This window comes from Pan paniscus, chromosome 16 (assembly GCF_029289425.2).
Source record: "Pan paniscus chromosome 16, NHGRI_mPanPan1-v2.0_pri, whole genome shotgun sequence".
Classification (NCBI taxonomy): Eukaryota; Metazoa; Chordata; class Mammalia; order Primates; family Hominidae; genus Pan; species Pan paniscus.
This window is the reverse complement of record NC_073265.2, coordinates 12,403,452-12,417,168: the sequence shown is the minus strand read 5'-3', so window position 1 is coordinate 12,417,168 and position 13,717 is coordinate 12,403,452. Positions and strand designations below refer to the sequence as shown.

Genomic DNA, 13,717 nt, shown 5'->3' with positions numbered 1-13,717 from the left:
CTCCCAAGTAGCTGGGACTACAGGCGCCCGCCACCATGCCCGGCTAATCTTTTTGTATTTTTAGTTGAGACGGGGTTTCACCGTGTTAGCCAGGATGGTCTTGATCTCCTGACCTCATGATCTGCCTGCCTCGGCCTCCCAAAATGCTGGGATTACAGGAGTGAGCCACCGCTCCTGGCCAGGAGAGGGCTCTCTCTTAATGAAAAAGACCTTTCTGCATCCTCCAGATTTAGCCATTCACCCACAATTCATGTCTTGCTAATGGGGACCACCTGCCTCTCCTGGCATACAAAGCATAGCTATTGTGAGGCTATTATGCATGTATGCTATCAATTTTTCAGCCTAAACACAGATGCCAGTTCTCACAGCCTGATAAGTATAAACCTCTTTGATGAAAAGGGGTAAAAGTTCTGTCCCCCACAAGCCCCCCGGCCTCAGAAAGAGGGATGCTTTCATGACCATTTCCTAGTCAGGATGAGATGCTTCAAAAGTCTACTGTCATAAAAAAACAGCATTTCCAGACCATGACAATGTAAAGGAACTAGTTTTCAAAGTGCTTTCACTTATTTTATTGTGTCCTCCCAGCAGCACCATGAATTAGGCAGAAGAGGATTATCACCTGCATTTGAAGATGGCACAACTAAAGCTCAGTGTTTTGTCAAGTGCCCAAGGTCACCCAGCTAGTAAGTCATAATAGGGGGACAGAACTCGGACTGGCTTCAGCCAGTGCTTTCCCCTTTTCCTCTGAGCCAGCTTCAACTTCTGTCCACTGCAATTAAACGCAGCCTAAAGGGATTGAAGCGGGTTGGCCTTATGGCCCCTAAAGCTTCCATAACTTCTGTGGCTTGTGGCACAATTTTTCACAGTAATTTTTACATGCCTAGACACACAACAAACCTCAGAAAAGAAACTGGCCCTATCAGCATAATTTCTGGGGCGAATGCTCTGCTGCAGTTACAGCAGGGCAGGGAGTTCTCGTTCCAGGGGTGGTGCCATCAATCTCTGGATGCCTAGAGATGCGTCCTTATCCTTATCGGCAAAGCGGCTGCAATTAGTAGACTAGGACTGCATGGTTGTGAGGTCAATTTTAAAAACTGAGATATAATTTACATACAATAAAATGCAGAGGGCTTAAGTGTACATATGTTTGTATGCATATACATAATAGACATATACACATGCATCTCCCTGTAACCGCCACTCAAAACGAGACACTGAACATTTTCATCACCCTAGAAAATTACTTCATACTTCCTCTTCCTGTCAATCCTTTCAGTCCTTTAAAGGGGAATTTCTGACTTATCATCATCCATGAGTTTTGCCTGTTTTTGTACTCCATATAAACGGAACTATACAATATGACTTTTTAGATCATTTGTTCTTCAGTTTGGCTTCTTCTTATTTTTAAAATAAGCAGGTACAAAAGGCACAACAGACAGAGCACTGGGCTGGGATAATTGTCCCTGGTGAAAAAAGTGACTGGATTTAGAGCCAAAGGCCTCAAGACCCAATCCTAGGTCTTTCATGATGTATACATGCCCCTTTAACCAAATCTCAGTTTTCTTCTATTGAGGGATGGATAATTGTCCCTGCTGAAAAAAGTGACTGGATTTAGAGCCAAAGGCCTCAGGACCCAATCCTAGGTCTTTCACGATGTATACATGCCCCTTTAACCAAATCTCAGTTTTCTTCTATTGAAAGATGTGAGTGTAGGCCAGGTGCGGTGGCTCATGCTTGTAATCCCAGCACTTTGGAAGGCCGAGGTGGGCGGATCATGAGGCCAGGACATCGAGACCATCCTGGCTAACATGGTGAAACCCTGTCTCTATTAAAAATACAAAAAATTAGCCAGACACAGTGGCGGGCGCCTGTAGTCCCAGCTACTCAGGAGGCTGAGGCAGGAGAATGGCGTGAACCCGGGAGGCGGAGCTTGCAGGGAGCCGAGATAGAGATCGCACCACTGCACTCCGGCCTGGGCGAAAGAGCAAGACTCTGTCTCGAAAAAAAAAAAGAAAGAAAGAAAGAAAGATGTGAGTGTAGAACTAAAGCATGTCTCAGGTGACTTCTAAGTCTAAAAGTCCATGATTCTTAAGTGGAATTTTAAAAATCCAAGTGAGGATGCCCATTTTAAAGTCCTCACCAAATGAAGTTACACCCTTCCTTAATTTCGATGGTGCTGCTAAGAAACAAACCACATTATTTTTAACTCCTTTCTGAAAACCATCTTTGGAGATAATTAAGCCAAAGCTCATTATGCTATACCTACTATTTTCTCTTGACCCCATATGACATATCCTAGGTTGATGTTCTGTTTATTAAAGTTAGCACTGAATGATTCTCAGCTGTTCAAAAGTTCATATACATTTTAAAGCATGGAGATTTGCAACTACTGAACTATTTGAAAGATATTAATAAGCCCCCATTCTCAGTGACTCTGTCCTTCCCACAAAGCCCAGGCAGCCTATCTGAACTGAATGACACTCTCCACAACCCTGCCATAGCTGATGGGACCAAAGTGAATACCCAACTTTAGCTGAATTATTCCAATTCTTTCTCTTGAATTTAAAATACACAGATTGGCCAGGCGTGGTGACTCACGCCTGTAATCCCAGCACTTTGGGAGGCTGAGGCAGGTGGATCACCTGAGGTCAGGAGTTCAAGACCAGCCTGGCCAACATGGCGAAACCCCGTCTGTACTAAAAATACAAAAATTAGCTGGGCGTGATGGCAGGCGCCTGTAATCCCAACTACTCAGGAGGCTGAGGCAGGGAGGATCGCTTGAACCTGGGAGGCAGAGGTTGCAGTGAGCCTAGATTGCACCATTACACTCCAGCCTGGGCGACAGAGTGACACTCCATCATAAATAAATACATACATACATACAAACAAATAAAAGACACAGACTAAGGGAACTGGGTGATAACGGGCCCTGGAGAAGTAAGATCATAGTAAGCTTCAGAGCAGTTACCATGGCAAGCCAAAGATTCGCATAAGCCAAAAATACGGAGAATAAAAAACCAAGAGCCTTTCAGAGGAAGTGATTCTGCAAGAGGAATCCAGAAATATATAAATGAGCTGAGGCCAGAAATCAGAAAGATGGGAAAAGCCATTACCTGGTAACTTTCCCGATTACGTGGCTACACTTCCTATGCTTGGGGTACCTGAAAGTCCACTGTATCCTGCCAATAAAACTCCTATAAATTAAGCTAGTCTATGGATCTACTCATTGCAACTAATAAGCCTAAGACCAAAACTGCCCCCAAGTTCTGCAGGAACTCTAAAATGGAGGTCTGAGCAGACAGCAGCATCACTGGCATAAGATGATGGTACTGGGTAAGCAATTAACAATGGCTGAATTAATGACAGCAAAATCCACAGGTTTGTTCTTATCCACTAGGTAAGTCTGATTTGTTTGCAACAGATCGGTTATACAGTAACTTCATAGTAATCGTATATCTAATAGTAACGTACAGGTAGCGTCTTTATTTTTATTTTATTTTTATTTTTATTTATTTATTTTTTTGAGACAGAGTCTCGCTGTCTCCCAGGCTGGAGTGCAGTGGCGCGATCTCTGCTCACTGCAAGCTCCGCCCCCCGGGTTCTCGCCATTCTCCTGCCTCAGCCTCCTGAGTAGCTGGGACTACAGGCACCCACCACCACGCCCGGCTAAGAGAGAGAGACAGAGAGAGAGAGTGTGTTTGTGTGTGTGAGAGAGAGAGAGAGAGAGAGAGAGTGTGTGTGTGTGTGTGTGTGTGTGTGTGTGTGTATTTTTAGTAGAGGTGGGGTTTCACTGTGTTCGCCAGGATGGTCTCAATCTGCTGACCTCGTGATCAGCCTGCCTCGGCCTCCCAAAGTGCTGGGATTACAGGCGTGAGCCACCGCGCCCAGCCTTTTTTTTTTTTTTTTTTTTTTTTGAGATGGAGTCTCGCTGTCTCCCAGGCTGGAGTGCAATGGCGCAATCTCCACTCACTGCAACCTCCACCTCCTGGGTTCAAGCGATTCTCCTGCCTCAGCCTCCCGAGTAGCTGGGATTACAGGTGCTCGCCACCACACCCAGCTAATTTTTGTATTTTCAGTAGAGACGGGGTTTCGCCATGTTGGCCAGGCTGCTCTTGAACTCCTGACCTCAGGTGATCCACCCGCCTCAGCCTCCCAAAGTGCTGGGATTATAGGCGTGAGCCACTATGCCCAGCCCAGGTAGCCTCTTTATAGTTGATTGCTCACTTCTATAGCATTATTTTAGTTGATGCTCATAAGAACTCTGAAAAACATTCCTATCTTACAGGTAAGGCAACTGAAGTTCAGATGGATCGACAAACTTGTTCTCCATGTACCTCTTTCTACACCTCCCTCCCAAATGAAGGAAGGAAGAAAAAAAAGGAAGGGAGGGAAAAGAAAACAGTAAGTCAACCCAACACTTCAGAACTGGGTCTGAAGCCAAGGTCTTAGGACTGATCCCTCTACATAATACTTCCTTACATGATGACATTAGCTAACAATTACATAATGCTAAGGCACTATTTTAAGGGCTCTATATAAACTAATTAATTTAATCTGCACAGCAATGCTGTGTGGTATGTTATTATCCCCACTTTAGAGATAATAGAGGCACAGAAGAGTTAAGTAGCAGGCTCAGTGTCACACAGCTAGCAAGTGGCACAGCCAGAATTTGATCCCAGGTTATCTGGTATTGCTGGAAAGCCATGAGAAAGCAGGTGGCTCTGCACTTGACCCGCAGCAGGTGCTTTGTGGCAATTTCTGGTTTGTGTATCTGAAACCAAAGCACACTGAGGCTAAGAAACCTTCACAAGAACTCACCATTGTAACAAAAGATAGCACTCCACTGTCTACAGGTGGGCCACGGTCCCTTGTGTGCTATTTGGTCCTTTACAATCTAGCCAGACTCTTCCCTGGACTACCTGCTATTTCTATAAGGCCGTGTTCTTTCAATTCTTCTGTACCTTTGCATATTCTCTTCCTCCTACTGACTGTCAGAACAGCTCCTATTCAAGCATCAAAGCCTAGTTCAGATCAGATGCTACCTCTTCCCTGTACTAGTCTTAGCTTTCTCTAACTTTTCCTGGCAAAACTAAATAGGACAGGGGCGTCTGTGTTCTCACAGCATCCTGTTCATACTTCCATTAGCGAGTGTGATCTTGTCATACTCTATTATAGTTACATATTTACATATCTCCACTAGTTCCTCCTCCAGGACAGGTATAACTGCAGTCTCAACCTAGCACAACACTTGGTGTCCAGCGAAGGCTCAGTAAGCACCTGTGTCTGCTTAAACCCGATGACTCTTCTTCCAAGCTGGAACCAAGCTGGCTCCAAATGGACAGGGATGGGCATGAATTGCGCAGGTTGTTTGGTATTCCCTCTGTGTCCCAATACCCTTTAACTACAAAGTATTTTCATTGTTTAACAGTTTGTTTTGGCTGGGCGCAGTGGCTCACACCTGTAATCCCAATGCTTTGGGAGGTGAAGGCAGGAGGATCACTTCAGGCCAGGAGTTAGAGACCTGTTTCTACAAAAAAATAAAACATTAGCTGGGCATGGTGGCATGTTCCTGTAGTCCCTAGCTACTTAGGAGGCTGAGGCAGGAGAGTCGCTTCAGCCCAGAAGTTCGAGGCAGCAGTGAACTATGATCATGTCACTGAACTCTAGCCTGGGTGACAGAGCAAGATCCTGTCTCTATTTTAAAAAAAATTAAATTAAAGAACTGTTGTTTTCATATCAAACATTAGAATAATTCTTACTGAAAAATCAGGGTTAGCACACCTAACTCTAGTTAAGGAGGAAAACATCTCTCTGCTTTTCTCCCTATGGAATAGAAACATCAGGAGATAGGAGACTAGAAGTAATTCTATTCTCCAGATAAGATTCCCAGGATAAAATATATCCTTGTAGGGAACCCTCCCAGCACATGTTTGCTTAGTCTCTTCATTTTCATTCCAGAAAGGAAGTGGAAATTAGGTAGAAGGAATTCAGTAACATTGCAAAATTCTCAGGGTTATAAATAGCCTCTTGCTCCACCACTCAGCAGTACTGTAGCTCAACCGCAAACCACCAGAATAAAGGAGCTGTAGTTCCACATCAAGGCCCAGAGGGCCCCTTCCAGATTAAACAACTCTCCACCCTTATCCCTTCCACCCCTCTTTAAGCATTACAGATATAAGGATGATTTGGAAAATTCAAAATGCTACAAAACAGGAGAGGCACACACTGACCTGAAGACAATTTTACTGTAAGTCATTAAGAATAAAAGGCCAGTTTCTCAAATATAGAGCTGGGAAAAGTATAGAAAAATAGGAACATTAGTGTCTCCAATAGAGCAGCCTCTAAGTGGCTTCTAGAAGGTGTGCTTATAAAATCAGCACTGTTACAGAAGACCCCATGGAGCTTTATCAATTACCCATACAGTGACTGCTGCTTCACGGAGCTGGATTCTGACAGCAGGGTTGGAAAATCCATCTCAAGGAAGGAAGTGAAAGATGATCTCCTCCTATTAGTAAGGAACTTGGGATGAAGAATGCCAGGTTTCCAGCTCCCCTCCTTCCCCCTATTCCTTTAAGGATAAGAATGGATGTGTACTTTTTGTTCAGTTATTTTGCTTTTGATTTGGTGAAGGAGGCATGGGTAAGTTTGGTTTATGTCTCCTGCAACAGAATGCAACCTCATCAGGAAGGCAGGTTGGGGTCACACCCTCTTTCTAATCGAGAACACAATCTCTATAGAGGCTTCCCCCTCTGAAATCTCCTCATCTGAGAAGTGACTCAACTTCCCTTAGTTCAGTCCACTGAATGAGGATGAGACTCTGAGGTACAGAAATGGGAGGATTTGACTGGCAGAGATTAAGGTTCTTATGTTTACTGCTGGAAACCCTGGGAAGGACCACCACACCAACAGCAGCTGAGGTTTCCCCTTTTTGTTGAAGTGTGTTAGACACAGGACTCATTCAAACATGGTTAAAAGCCACAATCTTACATAGAGGCAAAAGTGTGGTGAGAAGGGGTGTGGGGGCAGGGGAACCGCTTGGGTTTCTTCATCTTGATTCCTGCTGTAAGAACTGCCTGGGTCTTCTCTTATCCTGCATAGACACCTGTAGTGTTCCTATACTTAAAGTAATAGTGCTTAAGTAAGCTCCTTAGCAGAGCATTCAACTTACTACAGTTCCACCGTGGCTCTGCGGTGGAACTGGCTTTCAGACTGTCTTTTGCAGATGCCATGTTCTCGCCAGACCACCTGTTCCCTGAAAAACCATGCTCTCCTGAGTCTGTATGTTTGCTTGTGCTATTAATTCCTCCTCCTCGTCCAGCTGGCAAACTTCTACGCAACTTTCAAGGAACAGCTAAGATAATCACTCTTCTATGTGGCTTTCCTAATCCTCTCACCTCAGGTAAAATTAATTGCATCCTCATCTGTGATCCCAGTCTTTTATACATACCTTTATGATCCTACTGATTTACAATTCTCTATGTGCAGTCTCTTCCCTGGCTACTATAGGTGTAGTCTGCACACCAGCAGCAGCAGTATCCCTGGGAGCCCAGACCCACCCAATCAGAATCTGCCTTCAAACAAGATCCTGGGGTGGTTCAAGTGCATGTTAAACTCTGGGACGTACGCTCTAGGTCAGATAAAGTCTGAGAAACAGTGGTTCTCAACTCTGCTTGTGCACCATCACTGCACACCCCAGGTCATTTATAAACTCCCAGATGATTTCAATGGTGGCCAGGGCTGACCCACAGCTCCAGGAGAGTTGACAACCTGAGGGCAAGGACTCATGAAGCCTGAGTCTATTCCACCATCTACTCTTCCCCCAGTTTGCAGCACACTGCCTGGCACACAGCTGTGTCCACAGAATTCCACAGCAAAATTCCCTCCAGGGTACCTCCAGACCTAAATGCCTTTAAAAGAGAGTGAAAACACTACTGACTGAGGATTATTAATTGCCTGGAACTTTGCAATTCCCTAACTACAATGACCGAGGAGATGAACTTACAAAAAGTCAGTGTTTACAAACCACTTGCCTCAGTTTTTGGAAATGAAACAGAAACAGAAATGGAAAATACAGATGAACTTCAGAATTAAACTTTAGAAAACCATGGCTGCACAAGGAGATGGAGCTTGGGTAGGGAGGGAGTGTGGTGTGCTGGGAGGAGTCCTGGGTTATGACTAAAATCTTGGGCTGTGAACTCCTTCAATACCGACCATAATAGCACAGCATTGTTCTCAGCGTAAAATCAGGCCAAGCCCTTTCATTATATAAATAAGGGAACTAAGTCCAGAAAAGCTGGCAAGGCCATGCCACCAGTTAGGGACAAAAGAATGCCTAGGCCCCCACTTCTGGTTTAGTCCTCCTCCTGCAGCACAGCTTTGCCACAAGCAAAAGCCTTTCTGGACCTCAGGTCCTGATCTACATGGGGGGCTAGACCAGATGTTTTTGAGCTCTCTTCCCACTTTGGCCTTCTAGTGAGGCAGTGTAGCTTAACAGTTAGGAGCTGTCTTCTGGAGTGGGAAAGGCCTAAACTTGGATCCTAGCATTAACAATTTCCTTACCTATAAAATGGGCATTAGCATCAACACTACCCTGTAAAGCTGTTGTGAACATTAGGTAGGATAATAAAGCACTAAGCATAATAGCAGAATTCTAACTGTGTGAACTTGAAGAAATTGCAAAAGCCCTGAAACCACATTTCCCCAACACAGAAAGCCCTACCTGCTAGGCAGGTATACTGTGTATTGTTGACAAAATGAGAGAGCAAATATGAAGGCAGTCCGGGAGGAAAGTCAATATAAAAGACAAAGTATTTGTTGGTGTTCCACTATTATCATTATTACTATTTCCTAGTGGAAGAACTTTAGAAGATGTTACGAGCAGTTCCAAAGCAGCAGCCAATACAATGCCTGGCACATAGTAAGTGCTCAACAAATCTTTTCTAGTGACTCACATGAAACCAGCATAGCATGCCTAACAGGGTTATAAATTCAAATGTCTTAGGCAGCCAAGCAGGTAAGTAAATAAACCAAGCAGCCTGCATGTAGGGTCTGCAACACTGCAAAGTACCACCTTGCCTAGAGGAGTTTAAATCCAACATTTTAAAAAACACAACGTGCAGCTTGGCCGAGACAGCCACTTTGCAGCCTCTGGCCCATACTGATTCTGGCTCTTCATTAAACCACATGATGCCTAGCAGCATACCATCTAGTCATTTTATGTGATCCAGTGTTGTCTTTGCAAATATACCTGAAGCATCCTCAAGATGAAGGCTATGGCATACACCACCCAATCACCAAAAATGGCCTAGAACAGTGCTGGTCACATGGTAGATACTCAGTGAGCAACTGCTGAACTGGGGCTGTAGGCCGGGCATGGTGGCTAACGCCTGTAATCCTAGCACTTTGGGAGGCCGAGATGGGCAGGTCACTTGAGGTCAGGAGTTCAATACCAGCCTGGCCAACATGGTCAAACCCCGTCTCTACTAAAAGTACAAAAATTAGCTGGGCACGTGGCGTGCGCCTGTAATCCCAGCTACTCCAGAAGCTAAGGCACAAGAATCGCTTGAATCCGGGAGGTGGAGGTTACAGTGAGCTGAGATGGCGCCACTGCACTCCAGCCTGGGCAACAAGAGCGAAACTCCGTGTCAAAAAAAAAAAAAGGCCAGGTGCTGTGGCTCACACCTGTAATCCCAGCACTTTGGGAGGCCGAGGTGGGCGAATCATGAGGTCAGGAGATCGAAACCATCCTGGCTAATGTGGTGAAACCCTGTCTCTACTAAAAATACAAAAAATTAGCCAGGCGTGGTGGCAGGTGCCCATAGTCTCAGCTACTCCAGAAGCTGACACAAAAATCGCTTGAACCCGGGAGGTGGAGGTTGCAGTGAGCTGAAATGGCGCCACTGGCACTCCAGCCTGGGCAACAAGAGCTAAACTTCGTCAAAAAGAAAAAAAAAGAAAGAAAGACGGGGAGGGGAGGGGAGGAGAGGGGAAGGGAGGGGAGGGCAGGGGAGCAGAGGGGAGGGGAGAAGAAAGAAAGAAAAGAAAAGAAAAAAAAGAAAAGAAAAAAGCAAGCAAAGCCAAGCCAGGCTGTAAACACAAGCCTAGTATTCCCAGCACCTCTGAGATGCTGCATGGTATGTATGTTTTTCTACCCAGGTCCTGGGACCAGACTTAGTCCAGGCTGGGCCGAGGTATGGTGACTGGGTCAAAGAAGGACTTGCCTTGCAGGGTTTTCTTCGACTGCATCAAATATGCTTGTTCCTGAGCCACCTTTGCAGGTGGTACTGCTACATCTGGACACATTATCTCAGCACAGAACAAGCTAGAATATGCTGTACACTGAAGTTTTTTAAGAAGTTTGGTCCCTACTTCCTGTACCCTCAAACTTCCTTTGCACCTCCTAGAGTCAGCGTGAGGTATATAGAAAGACCAGACTGAAGATTAACAGATAGAGGTCCTAATCCCACCTCCTCCACTTACAAACTCTAGAATTATCCCTGGCAGGCAACCCCTTTTAGAAGTTTCACTATTTACATCAGTAAAGTGCAGATAACAATAGTTATCTCAAAAGATTCTAGAGGGTATATAAAGTGTGTGACACTGTACAGCCCAATACTGCAATCCCTAGCCATATGTGGCTACTAAGCACTTGAAAAGTGGCACAGGCTGCCCTCAGTGTAAAATACAAACCAGGTTTCAAAAACTTTGTACAAAAAACAAGAATGTAAAATATCCCATTAATAATGTTTTTATATTGATTATAATAATATAATTTTGGAATATATTGTGTTAAATATATTACTAAAATTAATTTCAACTGTTTCATGTTTTAATATGGCTACTAGAAAATTTAAAATTATATCTATAACTCACGTTACATTTCTATTAGACAGCAGCATCAGTCCAGCACACAGCCTCGCACACAAAAAGCATTCCAAATGTCAGTTTCCTTCCCCTACAGGTAGGACATCAGTGACCATGATTCACATCCCCTTCCTCTTGCCAAATTCAAACCCTGCATTTATTTATTTGGTAAATATTTATAGTGCCTGACCCTGTGTGAGGTGCTACAGACACAATACGAAGCAAAACCAGACACTATCTTCTTCACGGACCTTACAATCTGGTGGGATGGACAGAGAAATATCAATACTTTTGTAAATAAATGTAAAACTGCAGTTGTGCAAGTGTTGTGAAGAACAAGTACCCAGGGTGGTATAAGTAGGGTATTGGTCCAAGAGTCAGAGACAGGGATTGCCTCCCCTGCAGAAGTGACGCTTAAGCGGAAATTTGAAGGATGAAGAAGAGTTTACAAGACTAAGCCGGAGGAGAAAGAGCAGACCAGGGAGGAGGAATACTAAATAAAAGGCCCCAAGGAAGGCAGGCGCTTGGGATGTAAAAGGAACAGAAAGAGGCCAGTGTGTGGAGAGCACTGAGAAAGCGGGAGGAGTAGATAGACCTGGGAGAGGTCGGCGGGACCAGATCTCCAGGGCCCGAGTGAGGTTCTGGGTCTCACCCTACAAAGGGGTGGGAAGCCAGCCAGTTTCACGCCCAAAGTGTCTAGATCTGCTCTGCATTTTGAAAAGGTTTCTCGGCCGAGCGCCGTGGCTCATGCCTGTAATCTCAGCACTTTGGGAGGCCGAGATGGGCGGATCACCTGAGGTCAGTTCAAGACCAGCCTAACGGTGAAACCCCGTCGCTACTAAAAATACAAAAATTAGCCGGGTGTGGTGGCGTGCGCCTGTAATCCCAGCTACTTGGGAGGCTGAGGCAGGAGAATCGCTGGAACCTGGGAGGCAGAGGTTGCAGTAAGCCGAGATCGCGCCACTGCACTCCAGCCTGGGCGGCAGGGCAAGACTCTGTCTCAAAAAAAGTTTCAAAAAAAAAAAAAAAAAGGAAAGGAAAAAGAAAAGGCTTCTCTCCGCACGGTGGGAGGCCTAGAGGAGAGCGGCCCCTGTGCCTGCAGGCAGACCACTTAGGACACTCCAACTGTCCAGTCAGGAGCGAGAGGGGCCTGAAGGATGAGCGCAGGGGATGGAAAGTACATACAAGGGGGGAGGGGAAGAGGAGAAGAGGGGATGCTACTGAGCATGCAGGATTCACGGGGCGGACTGGTGGACCCGGGCAGCGAGGTCCAGGTCGAGCGTGACCCCGGGCTTTAGATTGGTGCGGGCCCGCCACGAGCGCTCTCCGGCTCCTTCCCAGCCCTCTCCGTGCCCTCCCTCCCGGATCTTCCCACCCAACGGCTCCCTCCTTCTCCCTCCGACCGCTGCCCCGCCCAGCCGCCGCGCCCGGCGGCCTGGCCCGCCCTCTGCCTCCACACGACGCCCCTTCTGGGTCCAGGACCCGGCCTCTCCTCCCGTCCGGAGGCCCCGGCTGGGCCACCAGCCCTCGGGGGCCTGACGAACCAGCGCGGTCCAGCCCAGGCCCACCCTCTCAGCTCCTCAGCTTCCGGGGCAGACGCAGGCCGCAGCGCTTGGCCCGGCCTAACTGCCCTGCGTCTCTCGGGCCGGGCCCCTCTCCACTGGCTGCCGCCTCCAGCCCCCGGCGCGCCCCTCACTCATCATGGCGCCAACCTAGGCCCACCTCCCGCTCCCGGGTCTCTACTCAGCTGCAGCTCCTGCCTCCACCTGCCCCGCCTTCTTGGGACCCCGCCCCATACAGGCCAGGCCGGGCTCCTATTGCTCCGTCTCGCCGTCTCGCTGAGCTCACTTTCCTCAATTGGGTTGTTTGTCTGTCACTCAAGAAGGGGTGGGCGCAGCTGCGGGTTGAGGGGGAAAACTCCGGCCGTTCCCGCCCCGCTGATAGAAGCCTCTTAAAGAAACAGGACGCCTTTCCCCCGCCAGTACGGGGTCTGAAGGAACGTGATTTCCTTGCAAATGCAAGAGGCAGCTTTATTTTTCCCCCAAACTTTTTTTTTCTTTTTGGTATGCAGTCTTAGAATGAAGGAAAAGGCTTTGGTTCCCTGCGTTATATCATAGGTTGTGAGCTCTAAGCGGTCGTCTGGTGGCACTCCGCCCTGTGCCCAGCGGGCACTTACCGCACACTCAACAGTGGGGATAGCTGTGGTTTGGGGAACTGAGTGGGAGTGACATTCGTGTCAGAAGCTGTGAGCAGCCGCTCTGCTCACCACCGAGTTGGGCTGACCGTGGGCGCTGAGCAGAGGCAGAAGGGTACAACCCGGCTGTGCTTTTTGGAAGGGATCCGGGAGGTGGCATTCGTCACTGCACCTGCGGATCGGAACAAGGCTGGGCACCGCGCCAAGGACTCACTCCTGCTGTCTCTCTTCATGCTCACAGCAGCCCTGTGATGGAGGAGCACCCTGATCCCTTCGCTGCAGATGAGGACACAGGCTCACAGAGGGTCCGAGATCTTACAGCTGGTGAGGGGCAGAGCAAAACGCCAACCTATTCCTGTTGGATTCCAAAGTTTATACTTTAATCGTTCGTCTAGCAGATTCTTACAACAATCCTGGGAGGTGTGTATTCAGTTGTCACTTTGCAGATAAACTGATCCTCAGCAAAGAGACTACATAGTGACTACCGCTTATAGGGCACTGCACAGTCTGCAAAGCAGTTTTACATGTTGTTTCATTTGATCCTCAAAACATCTTGGAATTAAAGATGATTTTTCTTAGTCCTATTTTACAGGTGAATAAAGTGAGGCTTGGGGAGGTTGAGGCTTAGCCATAGCTAACATTGCTAAAGCTCTGGCAGGA

At 46.9% G+C, this 13,717-nt stretch overlaps 1 protein-coding gene across 1 annotated transcript in view; it reads right to left on the bottom strand.

Moving 5' to 3' along the window:
• The window catches only part of LOC117978756 (uncharacterized), a 41,840-nt gene extending 29,291 nt beyond the window's left edge, over positions 1-12,549 (bottom strand). Inside the window, exon 1 of the mRNA XM_034951856.3 lies at positions 12,432-12,549. The gene's annotated coding sequence lies outside the window, so the exon portion shown is untranslated. The remainder of the gene's footprint in view (positions 1-12,431) is intronic.
• Positions 12,550-13,717: the final 1,168 nt, after the last annotated feature.